At 33.8% G+C, this 21,332-nt stretch overlaps 1 protein-coding gene and 1 pseudogene across 2 annotated transcripts in view; one reads left to right on the top strand and one right to left on the bottom strand.

The window, feature by feature from the left end:
* Positions 1-21,332, top strand: part of ADIPOR2 (adiponectin receptor 2) — a 72,165-nt gene that overhangs the window by 1,235 nt on the left and 49,598 nt on the right. The window contains exon 1 of one of the 2 annotated variants that reach the window (XM_023535199.1): positions 2,933-3,037. The exons of the other annotated variant lie outside the window; for it this stretch is intronic. The gene's annotated coding sequence lies outside the window, so the exon portion shown is untranslated. Of the gene's footprint in view, positions 1-2,932; positions 3,038-21,332 lie in introns of those variants that run through there. 2 annotated transcript variants of the gene reach the window in all.
* Positions 2,885-3,989, bottom strand: LOC105297300 (annotated as a pseudogene).

Genomic DNA, 21,332 nt, shown 5'->3' with positions numbered 1-21,332 from the left:
TATGTCTCCTTTCACCACCCTCTGACACTTATTCTGTTAGCATTTCATAGATTTTTCTTTCCTAATTTTGCATTTATAGAAATTTCATTTCTAATGCTGTTGTTCATAGATTTTTCATTCACAAATTCGTCAGAGTGGTTACTGTAATCTATAACTAAAATCATTTATTTCATCAGTACTCTGGACTTCCATACATGTGGCAGCTGCTTGGTGGTGAATTATGAAATTTGAAAAAAATTTCAAATTGACTTAAATATGAAAGCCATATTTCTTTTAACTTCTGTTTTAACTGCCTACTCACCAGTGTATGTGCCTGTTTAGATTTTAGGCTACTGAGTAGCAGATTTTCTTATTGGCGTTCTAGGGACGAGAGGAAGATTTACAGAGTCCAGTTTGTGTTATTCTATCCTTAGACTTGTATGAATTAATAAATGAGTGGACTTTTTCCATCATTAGTATCAGTATAACTGATGTACTTTTTTGATATAAATCTCATTTTGTTTTCCAAAATGAAAATAATTTGGTTTTATTTTTCATTTCAGGGGTCAGCAAACTTTACAGCTTGTGGGCCAGGCCCTGCCAGTTGCCTGTTTTTGTAAATTAAGTTTTTATTGGGACATAGCCATATGCATTCATTTAGATATTGTCTGCAGTTGCTTTTTTGGTGGAATGGTAGAGTTGAGTAATTGGGTAACAGAGTAACAGAGACCCATATAGCCTGCAAAGCCTAAAATACTATCTGGCCCTTCATAGAAAAAGTTAGCTGATGCCTACTTTCTTTTATTAAAAGTGATACATATTCCATGTAGAAAATTAAAACGAGTCAGGAGAGTATAAAGGAGGTGAAAATTATCCAGAATCACACAACTGTTTTTTGTGATTATCCTTATAGACTTTGTTAGTAGTTCTATTTATATAAACGGGCTCATATTGCTAATTGTTAGTTTGTAATTTGCTTTAAAAAAATCATAGGTTATTTTTATTTGGCAGTTGAATACATTTGTATTTTCTATATCAAAGATCTCCATAGAAAGGGGCTTGATGAAACAAGTTTTCTTGATTTGTCTTACTAGTCAAGATTTTAAAAAATTCAGGAGTAATGGATGCTTGATGATGAATAATAGATGCTTGATAATGATGGTGGTGGTGGTGGTGGTGGTGGTGGTGTTGGTGGTGAGCACTTGCTATGTACTATATATTTTCCCAGTACTTTACGTGTATTAAGTCATTTAATACCTGCAGCAGCTCTATGGGCACACATACAGTTATCCCTATTTACAAATGAGGAAACTGAGGAAGAGAAATTAATTGCCCAGATTTATCAATAATTAATGGTAGAGCTGACATTTGAATCCATGTAGTATAGTTTCAGGATTGAGGTTGTCAATATGCTACAGAGCCTCTCCTTAGAGTATTGCTCAGTATAGAAAATTTAGGTTTCCTCATTATGCTCTTTCCAGTTTCACTGTAAAAAACTACTGTTTACCGTTTCACTTAGAGCTTCCAGCTCTCTTTGTCTTCATATGTAAGTGTTTATTTGCAAATCTGTTTACATATGCAAGTTTTAAAAAAAATTAATAGTTTCTTAGTGCAGTTTTAGATTTACAGAAAGTTGTTCATTTAATACAGAAAGTACTCATAGTATCTATCTCCTATTTTTCCTTATTCATAAAATTTTGTTTTAATGTGGCATATTTGTTAAAATTGAACCAATATTGTTATGTCGCTATTAATTAAAATCTAGTTTACATTAAGGCTTATTTTTTGTGTTGCAGAGTTTTTTTAAAAATCGAGATCAAACCAATCATTGTTTAGCAGTGTGCTTTTTGGGTGGTTTTCAAAATAATAGTACTTCTAAGCTTTTAAATATAAATAAACATTCTCAATTCTTCAATTTTCAGATTAGTGATACAAGTATAGTATTTTCCTTGTAGTGGAAAACTTGCTTGGGAGTTGCTTCTTTTTTTTTTCAGAAGTTTATCTTGTAGCACTAACTGCTTTTCTCTGAAGGAGTGCTTATTATTTTTGAGTAGACATTCTGGCTCTTCCATGAAACAGTTCAGCTTCTTGGAGAGTCCTTGGTGTTCTTCATCGGAAGAGTGATTGGTGTTCATAAACCTGTTTACCGTCAGTATCCTTCTCACTGAGACTGGTACTTCCGCATCCATCTTTATTGTTCTTGGCCTTCTCTGCTTCTTTCTCAGCTTGCAGAACTTATGTTCAATTAGCATCTAATTGTCCATATTCTTGCACTCTTGATTTTATCGAGGCCTTGCTAGTCTTAACCTTACAATTTCTTCTGCAAACATCTAAGGATTCAGTGTTCAGATGAACTGGATCAAAGTTCTAACAGATATCGCATTCTTATCTTCGTGTGTTTTATAATACTGGGCCAGGTCTTGAGGAAGTTCTTATGTCATTGAGCTGTTATCTTTCATAGCACTGATTCCTACTGTCATGACTTTCAGAATTCTTGTCCATAACAAAATGGATGGCCACACTCATGAGCAATGACTGAGTGATCTTAGGGTTACTAGGTGATGAGATGTTTGTGCGGCAAACATCTTGTTATTTCTCTTTTGTTTGGTGCTGCTGCAGAAACCTTTGTACAAAGGGATAGAAGTTAGGGGAAAAAAGCTCATGAATTCCCACCAATCTGGTTATAAAGTTCATGATCATAGTCTTCACTTCAAACATCAACTTCACTCCTTAGAACTCTTTAGCTGCCTTAGCAGTTTTTTTGCAAAACATTGGGGATTATGAATCAAATGGATAGCTAAAAACTTAAACAACTGTTTGTGGTTTTTTTTTTGTTTCTTAAGCATTTCATAACATTTCAACCTTTTTTTGTGTCTGGAGTCTTTCTTCCCTGTGGCATACTGCACTAACATTCTGAGTTACTGTCCTGTTTCTCTTGTTCATCTTTACCTAGGAAGAATGTCAAGGCAGCGACTAATACCTTGGTGACTTTAGAGAAGCATGTAGTTGTGATAAAATTGACAGTCTTGGCATCGTTTCAGGTATTTCTTCTGTAGAGGTCAGTCATCACTTCCAAAGATATCTGCTTTGCAGTTGCATTGCTGTCCCTTGACATGTGTACATGAAATTCTGTGATGCTGTATTCACTTTATTCTTGTATTTTGCACTTGTATTTTCAGCAGTCATAAAAGTGGGTATATAAAGTCTTAGATGCTTCTACAGCAGTGTAGAGAAGTTCAAAGAAGAGCTCTGGCAAACTTGATGGATTGATGAGATTCTTCTCAGTGAGATCAAAGCTTTGCAAAATGTTATTGGAAGATCTAGTAGATTCAAATAGTGTAATTGTAGGAGAGCAGATCTTTTGGCTCTTGAGGAAAGTTAGCTAGATGTTCTGGGTAGCAGTGACACCATCTTTGCCATTTCTTTGCAGGGTGTATTTGGTTGCAATTTGAAAATCTCCACATTGGATTTGTAGTGAACATTTTCCTGCTGTAGAAACTTCTCAATGTAGGCCAGAGGGTCCATTTATTTTGTAACTGCTGTAGGTTGCTGGGTAGCTCGTGCTTGTTTTTGCTGGGTACGTTGGCTGCAGACTGACTGGCAGTCAGCAGTTCTCAGAAAACCTACACTACCACCTAAGGCTGTGGCTTGGAATCATGCTTCCGGGTATGTTGGGAAACAGTTCTTGGGAGTTCAGCAGGTTTCACCATCTTGGCTCATAGTAGTGTGCTTTAAAAAATAATATTCATGCATGGCTTTTCAGATCAGTACATCTGCATCTACTCTGTTCTTTTAAATAGTTCTTTAGTATTTTATTGAATGGAAGTGCCATATTTAATAGTGTTTCTATTACTGGATATTTAGATTGTTTAAATTTATTGTATATTGTATGTATGCATTCTACGTACAGCTGTTGCATTCTAATGACTGTAGGGTAACTTTCTAAGAGTATAATTACTGGGTTGAAGGAAATACATTTTTTATCTTGATGAATATTACCAGACCTCCATTCGGAAAGGTCACAGCAGTGTAAACTCACTGGAAATGTGGCTAGGGGTGAGGTCTATCTTTTCCATGCCTTTGCCACTTTTTTTTTTTTTTTAAATCTTTGTTTATCTGGTTAGCAGTTAAACATTTCTTGCAATATATTGTCTATCTCACTGGGAGATAGTTTTGTTTTGATTGCATTCTTTTGAAGTTGATTTAGAATTACTTTAGGTGGGGCATACGTTCTGTAGTTGTTCTTCCAAGCACTCACTTAGACAGAGCTGCTCATCTATTTAGTTATCTTACTTGGCCCTTAAAAGCAGTATTTTTTTTGTCACTCCCGATAAAAGAATCTGGGTGGTTGCCCAGTAGCCTGTGTATTTCTTGAAGGTAAGGAGCATACAGTTTTCTTCATATCTAATAGCAGTTCTGGTATATAGCAGGTGGTGAGTAAATGCTCTTTTTAAAACCTAAATTGGATTGTGTTCTTTTGGCCTTACTACTGAGTGAAATGCTTTAACTTTGTTAAAAATAACCTTTCAAAGTCTTTGTGAACTATAAGCTCCAAAAATTGCAATTTAAAATTGTCAACTTGTGGTATATTCTCTAGTTTATCCTTTATTTCTAAAATGAGATAAATAAGACTGATTGATATCCTAGGACCTATTTGTTAAGAATAATTAACCTATTTAAAAAGTACATTTGATATTCAGTTTTGGAAGTTAAGGAATAGGTTGAATAGGGGATTTGTTTCACGTAACCCATGATTTTGAATTTGTTTCGGAGTATACCATGTGTCAGAGGGGATGTATGCTGGGTAGTGATATTATAGCTTGGCATAATTATACATTGTAAGTGTCCTGACAGAAGGAAAAGGGAAACTAAATTCTGGAAACTGATTGCCAGATTATCTTCAGGCATGGGGAAAATACTCTTTTTAAATAAATGACCACAGAAAAATAGAATTTTCTTTATAGCTGACTTATAGTATTACATGTTATTGGACTCTGTATTTTCCACAATGTCTACGAACTAGAAAACAAAGCATACAAAGTGTATGGTCTTGAAGAGACAAAATTAAGTTAGCTTATTAAATTTCGTCCACGCCGGCCTTTTCTTTTGTGTGTATTTTTTTTCTTTTGGTATATTTAGCTCATTTTTCATTGGTAGCATATTCACTTCAATCCTCTATGGCCTGAAATTTTAGTTTAGTGAACATGTATGCATAGTTGTATCTACACACCCATTTCTTTGGTCAGGGAAGTAGTGGTGGTGAAAACTTTTTAGCATGGTGGAACAAGAGGGTTACTTTTTATTTTTTTGGACTTTATTTATATTTCATTCCAGAAAGAATTTCTAGTAACTCGAAAGATCCAGAATTGTAATAAAATAAATATAAAAAGAGAAATATGGAAAAGGAGGAAGCATACATTCTGTTCCCAAGTGGCAGCATAATTTAATGACTAAGAATAAAATTTGAATTTGAATTTTCTTGGCAGCAAAGGGAAAAATGGAAATATAGTAAAATACATAGCACTAAACTGGAAGGAGGAACAAGACTAATAATTTTCCGGGGGTAAATCTTCTCTCGATAGATTTTAAGGAACTATTTAGGCATTTTATAAAAGCTGGGGTTTTTTTTTTTTTTTTGGACTAGTCCTAGTTAAAAAAGGGAGAGGATAAAGCATTAACATTTTAAGGCAAGGAAAGAAATTTTATATAGGGGTTGGTTTGAATTAAATTTAGGCTGCAGATGTGTTTTTTTTTGGCTAACAGATTTTTTTCCTTAAAATATTTCAAACAAAGAATACAGAGACAATATAATTAGGATTCGTACATCCACCATGCAGCTATATTAAATCCTAACATTTTTCCCATACTTTCCATTTTTTAAGAAAAATTCACATGCAATCGAAGCATCTTTTTGGATTATATTTCACTTTCTTCCCAGAAGTAACGATTATCTTGAATTTGGTGCTGATTATTCCTAATGCTTGTTTTTATGTAATTACTGTATTTGTGAATACTATATATTCACAAATAAATCATAATATTATTTTGTGTATTTTCAAAGTTTATGTAAACAATTTTCTGCCTATTCTGTAACTTGTTTTTCAGGAAATGTGTCTTTTAGGGTCACACAAAGTTGATATTTTACCATTTTTAACCTACAAAATGGCATTTTCATATAATTCAGCTTAATTATAGTCATTACTTTTATCTGCTGTATAGTTACATTATTATAAGAATATAGCCAGTTTAACTTTATTTTCATGTTGATAGGTTGTTTCTAATTTTTCCTGTTTTAAAAAAATGTGACCTTAAGCATCATACTAGATAGAAAAGTATCAGATTGTATTGCAGGCAGTAGGGATAAATGTTTTGTGAAATTTGCATGAGTGTGTGTGGGGGCGTACTAAGTTTGAAATGAAGTCCTCTAGGATAAATTACTTAAAAGTGAAATTATTAGGTTGGAGGGCATGATGATATTGCCAAATAGCTCTCTAAAATTATCTCACTTTACATTTTTTAGTATGTGAGTATGAGAATTTGTTGTTTTTAAATCCTATGAACATTGTCAGATTTTTTTTATGTTTATAAATCAGATGAGTGTGAACATCATCTTAATTTTAATTTTTTTTGATTAATTATGAGATTGAGCATGTTTTCAAGTGTTGAGTTGTAAACGATTCAGTTTCTGTTTCTTGAATGGGCTGTTCCCCCTCCCCGCTTTCCCAATTGATTTTAGAAGCTGATTTCATAATCCGGTTATGTTAAGCGAATTGCAAATATCTTTTCCTAATCTCTGTGGCTTATCTGTTAACTTTATATGGTTTGTTTTGAATAGACACGATTATCAAATCTGTTTCCTTATTGTTTGTGTCCTTTGTGTCTTATTTAAGAAATATATTCCATACTCCAAGGTCATTAAGAGTCTCCTGTATTTCTTTACATTTAAGTTTTTTACATTTAAGTCTTGATTCTGCCAGAAATTTTTTTTTTTTTTGGTATGTGATGTGAGGCAGGGATCTAATTTAATTTTTTATATGCATAACAAGTTAACATAGCACTGTTTAACAGAGTGTTTTAAATTTGAATTGTAAATCTTTTAAGCATTTTCAGTTAAACACAGTAACAGCCATTTTGTCTTTTCATCAGGCTGCTTCAGATGTTCAAGTTTGTGACTTCTGGGCCAGAGTAATGTGATAGGTTGGTTACTTAATCCAGAAATAAAACCTAAAGATGTAGATAGATACAGTGCATATTTTGTAGATCTCACCCAAATGTCATTTCTCTCAAACACTTTTTAAATAGAAGCTGAGCTGCAGACAGTTTGAGGGTATACTTTGATGAGGAAATAAGACTGCTAGTTTTTTGCATTGCTGGCTAATATCCACAGACTTTGGAAACTACATAAGCAAGTGTTGGGTTGAAATTTTGATACTTGAAACTTCAGAATACTTACATGTATTTAGTTATCCAATTGCTATTATATATATATAATAGCAACTAAAATCAAAACTAAATTTCAAACGTCAGAAAATATACATATATATTTATATATATATATAGGCAATATATATAGAGAATTCTGTATATAAATCTGAGTCAACTTCTGAAATGTTTGATAGAAACCGCTATAAATCACTTAGTTTAAGAATGAAAACTTTATTTTTCTTTAAACTTTATTTTCTTTACACTGAAATATTATTATTATTATTATTATTATTATTATTATATTATTTTAAGAGAGGCAACCCTTGGTTGACCTCACAGACTGCAAGGATCTTTTCAGCTTACAATCCCTTATTTTTTTATTTTTTATGCCTGTAGCACCTGGTCTTCCTAGGTGGTCTCCTGTCCAAGTACTAACCAGGCCCGACCTTGCTTAGCTTCTAAGATCAGACAGGCTCTGGCTTGTTCAGGGTGGCATGGTCGTAGACCAGATATCTCCTCTTTTAAACTGTGCCCTTGATTTCTACTCACACTGCCCAGAAGATTGTGTTTTCACACAGAGTTTTTTGTTGGTTGGTGCCAAAACATGGCAAATGGTGAGGAAAATTGTTTTTCAGGCTCTGGAGAGTTGACTGTTTGCATTTAGCATAAAAGATCTTACTTATTGGGTGTGATGGTCTGAGATAGCAATGTAATTCTTATGATACAGGCATTTGTCTGTTAAAAATGGGATGAAACCGAAGGTTGGCTTTTGTATCATTCTTTGGATTTATGAAAACTAAGGATAAAACTTGAGAATATTTATTAATATGACAGGAGACTGGAGCTGTTTCAATTTGGCATGAGAAAGAATCAGTAATACTGTTTGTAGTCTTGTGTAAGAGATGTTAATATGTTTCGATTTAAACTTTGATTCTCCCTAATGTGGCATTCCTAATAGTGCTGACTAAAAGGCTAGTGAATAAGAAAAATCACATTTACCACTATATTAGAATAACATTGCCGAACAACTTTCAGATTTCAGGTTTAGAATATTACCCTGCTTAAAATGTTTTTCTTAACAATTTCAGTACTTATGAATGTTAATGGGGTTGATGAATCTAAAAGATGCATCTTGCTGGGCCGAATAACAGTACTGACTGAGCCTGAATTACATCGTTAGTATTTATCAAGTCTTTATTTCCTAAAGATTAATTTTTTAAGTCTCAGCAGTTTTTCAGCCTTTTTCATATTATGCCCATTTGCATATGTATTTTTACGACAAACTGTATTCACCCAGATAGTATTAGCTGTAAACTTATTTCTTTGCCTAATGGATGAAGGCAAGAAAGCTTTTTCTAAATAGATGATACGTGTAGAAAATGCTTTAGTTGGTCCTTGACCAAATTCAGCAGGGAAGCCTTAAGTAAGCCTCAAGGTAATATAAATCGATAAGGTAATAATGCTATTCTGACTTTGGATACAAATACTTAAATATAAGCCCTGCCTTTGGAAAATAAGAAATAAAGTTAGTTTTAAGTTGAGATGAGTCAAGTTGTTGATCATCTGCCTAGCCTACTGTGGCCTACCTGGAATGATTGTAAGACTTGGAATTTTTACTGTCCTAAGTTTATAAGTATTTGGAAAGAAAGGCACTTTTTTCTTGGAGTTGTTTACTTTGGAATTTTTAACTTGCTTAGTCTTTTAAAATGTTTGAATCACTTTTTCATTTTCTAGGCTTCTTAGATGAGGAGTATTGCCTTTTTAATTCCTTAAAATGTATACCCTTATGTTTAGTGGTTGTCCCTGTCTAGGTTAAAGTAGTCCCCCTTACCTGCAGTTTCACTTTCCACAGTTTCAGTTACCCATGGTTCAAAAATATTAAATGGAAAATTTCAGAAATGAACAATTCGTAAATTTTAAGTTATGTTCCATTCTGAGTTTTGCGATGAAATCTTGTGACGTCTTGCTCTATCCCACCCAGGACAGGAATCATCTCTTTGTCCAGTGTATCCATGCTGTGTGTACTACTTGCCCATCAGTCAGTCACTCAGCCATCTCTCCCTGTGTGTATTTATATTAGAAAGAAAACTTTTTAGTGAAACGGAATGTATTTTGTTTTTGTTTTATTTAGTTCATTGCTGAATCATCAGTCCCTAGAATGGAGCCTGGCACAGAATAAATATAAACATTTGTTAAATGATTAGCTTAATTTTATTACCCCACCATGCTTAAAACTGACTTTATAGGTTTTTGTGTGTGTTTTTTTTTTTTTAGCAAAAATTAAAAATGTAGTCAATTTATGAACTATAGATAAATTAGAAAAAATCTTAATTTACTGTGACACAGTAATAGGATCACTTCTACACTTACTTTTTGGGGAATTGATTTATAGCTCAATGTGGTTTAAGTTTAGGGCATTTGATTTGATGTGGTTTCTCATGTTGAATGATAAAATGTAGGCTTTTTTTATCTGCTTAGAGTTTTAAAGTGCAATATTACGTGTAGTTCTTTAATAATGGTACTTTGTGATGATGCAGAGTGACTTATTTTTAACTGAACACAAATGAGACAATTCAGATTCTTGAAAGACAAGTTCCTTGTCAGTTATCAGCTGAACCATTTATAATCCTTGAGATGGCCATATCATACTTTTAGAACTATGAGTCCTAAAACTTAAACTCAGAGAAAAGTGCAGCATCTTTCTCCAACCCCTTGTTTTTTAAACCTTAGAACTTGACTTTGTACTTTTGGGGATATGGCAAAACAAATTAAGATTTTTTTACTAAGGGTTAAAAAAATTATTTTGTCATGTTTATGGTATTTGCCAGATTTTTAAAAAGTCAAATTTATTGAGGTACTATTTACATTCAGTAATATTCATCCTTTTTTAGACATACAGTTCTTTGAATTTTGACAAACATTACAGAAGGGTTTTTAATGGCCAAATTGGCCTTGATATCTAGTGGAAAGGCCTAAAGCAGCAGCTCAGCAAATAACACTTGGCATCGTTTTATCACTTCAGAAATCTTTACAGGAAAATTCCCATTGGATATTTTCCCATGGGTACAAGAGACCGGCGGTATATGGTGAACTTTCACTGGCTTTTCCCCCAACTCTGCTTTATGTGATGGTAAAATTTGCTTGATTTCTTCTCAAGAAAGTTCGTCAGTGGAGTGGGGCAGTAAGTTAGAACAGGTTCTGTGTGATAATACTTAAAAGTTGGCCTACTTTATGCTAGGAAAAAAAGTAGGGTAAATGATACAAAGTGCTGCCTGTCTTTATATCTTTAAAATAATCTTAAAAAATAAACTATTTGATTCGAAATGTTTCTTTGTGATTATAGCAGTTAAGATTTTATGAACAGAAAGGCTTGAGAATGCTTGTCTTAAAAATCTAGGTGGTGTTCCTTGTCAGTTATCAACTGTACCATTTTTTAAAGGGCTATATCAGTAACATGTTGGGAACTTTTCTCATTTTATCAGTTATATTTTTTTCATTTACTAGTTTGGTTTTATTGACATTTTTCTACTCAAATGTTGAGTGGGAAGAATTCCAGTTTTAATCAATTGTTTTATTGCTTCTGGTGTGTAGCAAGGCTTCATGTTCTCCAGTTCTTTACTGTTTCTTAATATTTTAAACGTTGTTGTGAAGTACAGGGTACCATCAGTGTTGAAACCCCTGGTTTTGACATTTAAGTATGATCATGCATTTGAGAATAGTTTATGGTTCAGGCAAACATAGAAGGTTGTAGATAAGAGCATTGACTTGGGTATTAGGCAGACTAGGTTGATTAGATAGATTAGGTTGCCACTTATTCATGTAGTTAACTCAAGCAAGTTATTTATAAACTCTCTAGGTGTTTTGTCATTTCCAAAATGGAGGAAATAATTGTATCTATCTCCTAGAATTGTAAGGATTAAAGAGATAATCCACAGGAAATGCTTTTTGCATGTAGTAAGCACTCAGTCAGTGCATGTTAGCTGTTCTTCTCCTCTTCCTCATCACCCAGCAAAGATTTTTGAGCTTCTACTTTGCATCCTAAACCATGCTTGGTATTATGGATAAAAACTTCAATTCTAAAGAAGGCTTCTTGACCCTAAGAAGTTTCACAGTTCAAGAGGGGCAGACAGGCATGTAAATAGATAAATGCAATAAATTCTGACAGATACTATAATAGAAATATTACTAAATGTGAAGAAAAGAGTTAGTGTCAGGAGCCTGGGGAGGTCAGAGAAATTAATTTCTGCCCCTGATTTTATTCTTGAAGTGTGAGTAGTAATTCCTCATTCATTTATTTGGCAAATATTTACTGAATATACCTATTATGTGCCAGTTTCTGTTTTAGTTGCTGGGCACGTAGGAATAAAGAAGGCAGATAATGTCTTTTTTCTCAGGAAGACTTGCGCAATTAGAAGATTCATAGTACAGTTTACTGAAATGGGTAGGACTGGAGGTGGGAGGATGTTTGATGGGGTAATCGTGATTTATTTGTTGTTTCTTTCGAGGTGCCAATTAGACATCCATGCAGATAGAGATTTTATACTTGATGGTAGGTTATAGTAGTTTTCTAGAGTTCAGTGAGAGGTTAGGGCCAGAGATAAATATTTGGGATCATTGACTTGTATCCTCTAGATTGGTAATAAAGATTTCATTGGTGTGACCTTGTGAACTATGGTCTCAGTTGGAATAGAAGCTAGATTGTAAGAGGTTATGAGGTGAGAGATGGAATGAGAATGTGAGGTTTGGGAATGGAGATGGCAACTATAGACTGAGAAATTTTTGTGTAAAAACGGAGGCAGAAAAATGATTGTATCTACAAGTAAGGCTTAGTTTTGAGTCTTGGTTTTACACTTGTTTGGATGCATTCTAAAAGTTAAGATATGTTACGTAACCTACGTGGTCCTCTCTAAAGCATTGAGGTAGATATTTTCCCTCTTGTGACATGAGAGAGCTTAATCTAAGGAGGTTAAGTGACAATTTAAGAATTTACAAGGCAGTGGAAATTGTATTTGGACTCATTTACTTTGATACTACATATAGTAGGGGGTGTGTCTTGGTACCAGTCTGGTCTGTTAGGAACCAGGGCACACAGCAGGAGTTGAGCGGCAGATGAGAAGCAAAGTTTTCATCTGTATTTGCAGCCGCTCCCCAGCACTAGCATCAATGCCTCAGCTCCACCTCAGATCATCAGGCATTAGATTTTCATAGGAGTACTGACCCCTGGTGCCAAAAAGGTTGGAAACCACAGAGATATAGGGTACTTTTCAGTATACCAAAATTTCCCTTGAACTTTTATGAACTTGGTTGTCAGGCTCCATCTGCCTTAGAATTTTTAAAGGATTAAAAGATGAGAGATGTGAAAATTCTTTTATAAGCTGTAAGTTGTCACAGGTTCCTTGGGATAATCTTTAGTTTTCTTGATTTCCTCTTTTGTAAAATGAGAAAGTTTAGTAGGTAACAATACAAATCATGTAACTAATTATGTTATTTAAAACAAAAAGGTAACTCATTACAGTTAATAAAGTTATACAAAAATTCAGAAGTTTAGGAGAAACTTTATTAGGTGCCTAAATAATAGTTTTATATTTTACATGTATACTTTGCATCACATAGCTCATAGTAATAATTGTAGAGAGTATTTAAAAAAATTAGTAATATCATATCTAAATTTGAACTTCTTACTCTAGATAGGATATAAAAGAATTTGGTAGACTCCAGTAAAGACCTCGAGAAATGAGCTGAAATTAGAAAATAGATCCTTTATGGTAAAGTTAAATGAATGGGAATTATTTAATCCAGATTAGTTGAACTTGAATTAATAGTGATTTGCAGTAAATCAGTGGATATCATCATTGTCTGTGAGAACTGAACAAAATAGTTGATGTCTTTTGGCAGAGTCACATCGATTTTAGACATTAAGGACTGTGAAACATTTAAAGAAGCCCTTGTAGGCAATCTCCATCCTTGGAGACTTTTCAGAATGTTTTGGATGACTGAATGGTTTTCACTTTCAAATAAAGAATTGAACCCATCACATATTTCAAAATCGTTATGTATTAGGTTCAGTTCTTTGTATTACTTAATGAAGGGAGACTACATGTCGGTTATGTAGATTTTGTTATTTCCATACTTTTCCTGTTCATCATAGGATTATGAGTTGAGGCTCAACCATTTATTTTAAAAGTTAAATTTATACTTTGCTAATTTTTTTATAATGTGGGTTCCTCCTTTCTTCCAAATCATAAACAAAAGGAATGCAGAAATTTAGGATGTTATGACATTAAGGTGGCTTTGTCATTAGTGTTTATTGTTATCAGAGATGTTGGAACTTTATATGCGACTATCACAATTTGAACTGTAAGATGCTCAGTGTTTGGCTAGGCTTTCTCACTACTGATGCCATTCTACCACCAACATCACAGGGCATGATTTAAATTAATTTTTGGTGCTTTATCTCCATTAGCTTATTCAGTCCTCACAATCACGTATGAAATAGAGATAGATTGTCATTAACTCTTTTACAAATTAAGTTGCCATCTGCCATGAACCTTTGAGGTTGTTAAAAATTAGGACATTATGACTTAAAATTCTAAGAGCAAGGGGTGCCATGTCCCTTCGTATTGGCTGGCACATGGTGAGTGGAATGTAATAGTCTTGTCTAGTGATATCACTTTCTAGTTCTATAATTAGATTATTCAGTGGCAGAAGACAGGCTGCAAAATGTGTCCCATGATTTCGTTGACTTCTTCTAAGGTGAAAGCAGCCTATTTCAAAGTGACCTGAAAGTTGTATACTGGAATTATTTCAGTGTAGCCTATCATTCCACAGTGAAGTATGTGTTTGAAGTTGGTGCATGGTTAATGAGATTTCTGGTATCAAGTTCGTGCTTTTCTTTGATTGGAAACTTGAGTGGTACAAAGTGTTCTACGTGAAGATATGGGTATATGGTGTTCTTATGACCTTTTCTTTCAGACTTCAATGTGAAGTAAAATATAGTGGATACAAATATAAACTAGTAATAATGGGATGGGATTATTTTTAGGATGGAATACTTTATTTCAACAATAGGACCAGCAAGAATATTAAAGGTAACTAATTTTCTTCTGATACTACCTACTTTTTTCTTTTTTAATCACTGTCAGAAGTACTTGGGGTGTTATCCTGACTGGCTTGTCTTTAGAGAACTTAACTGGAAGATTTTTATTATATTAATGGGCAAGGAAAGAGGTTGGGCCTCTTAAAGTTAACACTTAAAAAACCATACAGTGATGTGGAAGAGGAGTCTTCTGCATATTGGAATGTTGTTTTTTGCTGGTTACGCAGCATTTATCCTTTGTGAATTTTATGCACTTTTTGTGCTTTTCTGAATATTTTTTACATCAATAAAAAATTTACTAGACAAAGAAGCAGTATAGTACTATAGTATATTTTCCTGAAATGTGCCTTTGATGGTCTTACTTCACAGTTCTTAAAACTTTAATTTGGTATCTTTTTATTTTATTAGCTGTGGACTCGATAGGCTCTAAACTGAGCATTTTCTGAAGTGTGTTTCTATCTCCTTTATTCACCCAATATTTAATGTTAATTTGACTTTTCAAAATAATTTTATTTTTTTTCATTTATTCATCATTATAATAAGAGTCAATGAAATGAGCTTTTCTTTCTTTATATTTGTCGTCTTTTAATAAAATTATAGAAGTAGCATAGGTTAAAGGTACCAAGAGTGAGACGTACTGGATTCAAATTCTTGCTCTTCAATTACTAGTTGGTGTTAGTTACTCAAACTGTGTCTTGCTTTACTTTTGTCTATAAAATGGGGATTCTGATAGGACCCATTTCATAGGGTTTTAAATGAGTCAGTCCTTGTACATTATTTAAAAAACACACTGCCTGCAATAGTAAGCATTAACTATGTTGTAGCTGCTATTACACTTTTCTTTTATGGTGATAAAATATACATATCCTGAAGTTTACCATTTTGACCATTTTAAGTTTATAATTTCAGTAGCATTAAGTGCATTCACAATGTCGTGTAATCATTACCAGTATCTATTCTCAAACTTCCATTACCTAAAACAAAAACTCTAACCATTAGCAATTACTCCCTCTGCCCCAGCCCTGCTAACCTCTCTTCTACCTGTTGTAGCATGAATCTGAACTTCATTTCCTTTTATAGCTGAATAATATTCCATTGCATGTTTATACCATGTTTTGTTTATCCATTCATCTGTCCATGGACACTTGTATTATTTCCACATTTTGGCTGTTGGGATATTGGTGTACAAGTATGTGAGTCCCTGCATTCAATTGTTTTGGGTGTCTACTTAGGAGTGGAATTGCCGAGTCTTGGTAATTCTGTGTTTAATTTTCTGAGGAACCTATTATTATTGTTTTTTATCATCATCATTGCCATTATTTGGTGAAATGTATTGATGAGCTTTTTATAACATTATTTTTAGTACTCAGGTGCTATGAGCATTGTGGTATGCATGTTTTATTGGGAAACGATACGCATGATATTCTGTCCCTTGTATTGAAAATTTTGCTGTGGAGTATTTGTATAAAACCATCGAACAGGACTTGTATGCTTTTTTTTTTTCTTTTAATTTTGAGATAATTGTAGGTTCACATGCAGTGCTAAGAACTAACACATAGAGATCCTCCATACCCCTTACCTGGTTTCTCCCAATGGTAAAATCTTGCAAAACTATATATAATACAGTGTTACAACCATGGTATTGACATTGATACAGTCAGGATCCAGAACAATTCTTTCACCTCAAGGATCTTTCATGGTTACTTGTTACAGCCATACCCACTTTCTTCTCACTCCTACACCTTCCTTAATTCTTGATAACCACCAATCTCTTCTCCATTTCTATATTTTTATCATTTCATGAATGTGGTACAATCATGGACTCATAACACTTTTTAGAATGGAATCATGTAGTGTAGAAGTTCAGGATTGCCCCCCTGAATTAAAAAAATTATAAAATATACATAACAAAATTTACTGTGTTAACCATTTTAAGGTATACAATCATGAATGTTGTACATTCATGTTGTACAACCATCACCACTATTCATCTATAGAACTTTTTTTATCTTGCAAAATGGAAACTATACCAAATAAACAGTACTCCCCATTTCTTTCTTCCCCCTGCCCCGGCAACCACTGTTCTACTTTATGCCTCTAAGATTTTGACTACTTTAAGTACCTCATATAAGTGGAATCATACAGTATTTTTTTGTGAGCGATTGGCTTATTATACTTAGCATAATGTCCTTGTGGTTCATCCAGGTTGTAGCTTGTGTCTGAATTTCCTTTTTGAGGCTGAATAATATTGTATGTACAGACTACATTTGGTTTAACTGTTCATTCATGGATAGACATTTGGGTTGCTTTCACATCTTAGCTATTGTGAATAATGCTGTTATGAATGTGAGTATGTAAATGTCTCTTCAAGACTGCTTTCACCATCCTGAGCGTGTCTGATCTCGTCTGATCTCGGAAGCTAAGCAGAGTCTCGCTATGTTAGTACTTGGATGGATACCACCTAGGAATACCAGGCATTGTAGGCTTAAAAAAAAAAAGACTCTGCTTTCAGGTTTTTGTTGTGGAGTATTATTTTGAATGTATACCCAGAAGTGGAATTCCTGGATCATACGTAGTATTTCTATTTAAAAAATTTTTTTTTGAGAAACTGCCATACTGTTTTCCACAGCTTTGCCTACTCTTAAAATTGAGGGCAACATAAAAATTAAAATCACAAAATAGGTGAAGGTAATACATTGTACTAATATACTCTGTCTTGGCAAGAAGCCTAATTTAAGTATGATTAAGTATGATATAAATAACTTTAATTCTTTTTCGTTTCTTCCCTTTACCTCCTAGGAAATGTGATATTTATCCATTCATTCAGGAAACTTTTATAGAATACTGTGTGTCTGTTGCAATTTGGATTTTATCACTGAACAAAACAGAAGTCCTTGCCCTCATAGAACGTACAAACTTTTGGTTTTTAAAAAATACCTTTTCTGGAATAGAGGTAGATTTTTAAGACTGAAAGTACCAAACAATTAAGTTAGCAATTTCTTCAAGCAGAGAAATTGTTTTTGAGCAACATGATTAAGTTTACCTTATGCAGTAGTCAGCCCTCCACGTCCATGGGTTCCACATCTGGGAATTGAAAAAGGGCAGACCAAAAATATTTGGGGGAGGGAGGAGAGTTATCTTATTGCTGACATGTACTATGTAGTTAGGCCTACAGTGGTTGTATCTGTATTGAACATGTACAGGCCTTTTTTTCTTTCTTGTTGTATAAACAATACAGTATAACTATTTACTTAGCATTTACATTATATTAGGCATTATTAGTAATCTAAAAATGATTTAAAGTATGTGGGAGAATGTGCATAGGTTATGTGCAAATATTATTCCATTTTATGTAATAAAACATCCTTGAACATCTTTGGGTATTAGTATCTGCTGGGGTCCTGGAACCAATCCCCCATGGATACTGAGGGAAAACTGCATTATTTGAAGGGAATGTGAAATCTAAGGAGTGCAAATTTTACAGTTCCCATTATGAAGGCAATCTGGTGTTAGTACATTTGAGAAAAGATCTAGGGTTCTGCTCTTGACTTCACCATTTAGTGTCTGATATTTTCCTGGATTCTTCACTTTGACCTTTGCTCCTCTTCACTCCTTTATATAACTTTAAAAACAAAGGCTTTTGTCCACTGTCGTCATTATACTAGTAACTATGCTACTATTACTTTTTATGCTAGTAGTACTCAGTTCTCTTTTCAAGGTCATTCTCTCTTCTAAATTCCAACTTTGTGTTCTGGTGTCAACTGAACATTTCCGTCACTTCCATTTCCAAAAACAAATTCAGTATTGTTCCACTATGAATTCACATCTCTCCTTTATCATCCTTTCATCTTCTCCGGGTAGTTTGTTGTTAGTATATGGAAAATGGGATATTTTCAACTGAAAATCAGATGCCTCAACTCTTTTTTTATGTTGGTTTTGTGTCCTGCATATTTATTAAATTTGTTCATTTTTATTTTTTTTTGGTGATGTCTTTTGGGTTTTCTATATATAAGATCATGTCATCTGCAAATAGAGACAATTTTACTTCTTTTCCGATTTGGATGCCTTTTATTTCTTTTTCTTGCCTAATTGCCCTGGCTGGGACTTCCGTTACTTTGGAAGTGGTGAGAATGGGCATCCTTGTCTAGTTTCTGATCTTAGAAGTAAAGCTTTCAGCTTTTTACTGTTGAATATGATGTTAGCTGCAGGCTTGTCTTATATGGCCTTTATTATTTGAGGTACGTTTCTTCTATACCTAATTTGTTGAGAGTTTTTATTATGAAAGGGTATTGAATTTTGTCAAATGCTTTTTCTGCATCTTGAGGTGATCTTATGATCATACAAATGATGATCACATTATATATGTTTATTTTAATCGTTGCATGCTTTCTCTGTGTTGAAGAATAGCCTGATTTTGTTAACATGGTATGTCACATTTATTGATTTGCGTATGTTGAACCATCCTTGCATCTCAGGGATAACTCCCAGCTGATCATGGTATATGATCCTTTTAATGTGCCATTGAATTGATTTTGCTAATGTTTTGATGAGTATTTTTGCATCTGTGTTCGTCAGGGATATTAGCTTGTAATTTCCTTTTCTTTTAATGTCCTTATCTGGCTTTGGTATCAGGATAATGCTCTGTAAAATGAATTTGGAAGTGTTCCTTTAATTTTTGGGGGGAGAGTTTGAGAAGAATTGACATTAATTCTTCTTTTGAATGCTTGGCAGAATTCACCAGTGAAGCCGTTTGCTTGTGGGCTTTTCTTTGTTGGAAGATGTTCGATTACTGTTTCAGTCTCCTTCCTTGTTACTGGTCTGTTCAGATTTTCTATTTCTTGATTTAGTCTTGGTAGTGTGTATAATTCTGGGAATTATTTATTACTTTTAGGTAATCTAATTCGTAATTGTAGTAGTCTTTTATGATCCTTTTATTTCTGTGGTATCAGTTGGTGCTTTCAAGTTTCACTCTGTCTTTTGAAAGTTTGATTATAGTGTGTGTCAGTGTGGGTCTCTGAGTTCATCTTATATGTAGTTTATTGAGCTTCTTGCATGTTTATATTCAGATCTTTAATTAAATTTGGTAAGTTTTTAGCCATTATTCACAGATTCTCTTTGCCCCTTTTTTTTTCTCTTCTCCTTTTAGAACCTCTATGATGCACATGTTAGTCCACTTAATGGTGTTCTATAGGTCCCTTAGGCTCTGTTTGCTTTTCTTCAGTCTTTTTTCTTTGTTTCTCAGCCTCCATGATTTTCCATTGTCCTGTCATTAAGTTCAGTGATTTTTCTTCTCCCTGCTCAAATTTGATCCTCTTTAGTGATTTTTTCATTTCAGTTACTGTACTTTACATCTATAGAATTTCTTCTTGGTTTCTTTTAAGGTTTTCTATCTCTTTACTGATATTTCCATTTTATTCATACATTGTTTTCTTGGCTTTCTCCAAATCTTCCTTTAGTTCTTTGAGCATCTTTAAAACAAGTTGTTTTAAAGTTTTTGACTAATGTATGTGCCCTTCAGTGCTTTCCACAAGTTTCTATTGACCTACTTTTTTCCCTTTCAAATGGGCCATATTTTCCTGTTTCTTTGAATGACTTGAGATTTGTTTTTGAACATTGGACATTTAAATATAATAATGTGGTAACTCTGGAAATCAGATTCTCCCCTTTCCCTAGGATTTGTGGTTTATTTTGTTTTATATGTATATAAAATAAATGTATATCTTTATTTTAATTGTTGCATGCTTTCTCTGTGCTAAGGAATAACCTGAGGTGTAAACTAAATGTCTTCTTATATATTTTGTGAGCCTCTCTTTGGACCTGCGCTTTGGACCTCCCCATGAATGTCCTAGTCTTTAGTGTCTGACTTCTAAATGGGGAAAAGCAGAAAATGAAAGGAAAAAGTGACTACCCTTTAAATTTTTTGAATGTCACCTCCCCTGGTGTTTGCTACAGTCAGGGGAGGTGTAACAATAATGGCTGTCCTACTTTTCATCTGCATCTCAGGGATTAGAAGTAGGAGCCAGAACATAGATCCCCATTATCTGGAGTACAGGGTTATTTTATCCACCCTAGCTCCTGCAAACTGTGTGAAAGTGGCTCCAGGGACAAGTGCACAACTGCCTTCTAGGGGCTGGAGTTGGGGAATGGATAGCTGCTACTATGCTAGGACAGAAATTGACCAAATTTTATAGTTTACACTCCAAGAGGTCCCCTGGAAGTTTCAAGCCTTCAACAAACTCCAGAGTTCCAAGTTGTTACATCAGACAGATGCTGCCAGTGCAATTGTCGTTAGGTGGGGAGACAGATTCCTGGTGTGTGCTACTCTGCCATCTTTCCAGAAATCTCTAGTATTTCTTTTACTACAGCTCTGCGAGTAACAGATTCATTCATTCCTTCATATTCTTCCCCCCCCCCAATTTGAGAAAATCTTTATTTTTGAATGATAGCTTTTCTGGATATAACATGCTTGGTTGACAGGTTTTTTTTTTTTTTTTTTTTTTTTTTGAGTATGTTATCTGACTGCCTCATTGTTTCTGCTCAGAAGTCAACTGTTAATTTTGGGTTCCCTTATAAATAACTAGTCTTTTCCTCTTTCTACTTTTAGGATTTTCTTATGGTATTTCACTTTTAGAATTTTTAATATAAAGTGTGGATGTCTTTGCTTTTACTCTAGTTGGAATTTATTGAATTTCTTGGATGTGTAGTTTATTGTTTTCAAGAAATTAACAAAGTTTTCTGCAATTATTCCTTTGAATACTTTTTCTGCTCTTTCCTTTCCTTTTGATGCTTCCATTATGCTGATGTTAGTGTGCTTAATGGTTTCCCACATACC

This window comes from Pteropus vampyrus, unplaced genomic scaffold (assembly GCF_000151845.1).
Source record: "Pteropus vampyrus isolate Shadow unplaced genomic scaffold, Pvam_2.0 Scaffold137, whole genome shotgun sequence".
Classification (NCBI taxonomy): domain Eukaryota; kingdom Metazoa; phylum Chordata; class Mammalia; order Chiroptera; family Pteropodidae; genus Pteropus; species Pteropus vampyrus.
Note: the sequence above shows the minus strand (reverse complement) of the source record. Positions and strands in the feature narration are given on the sequence as shown.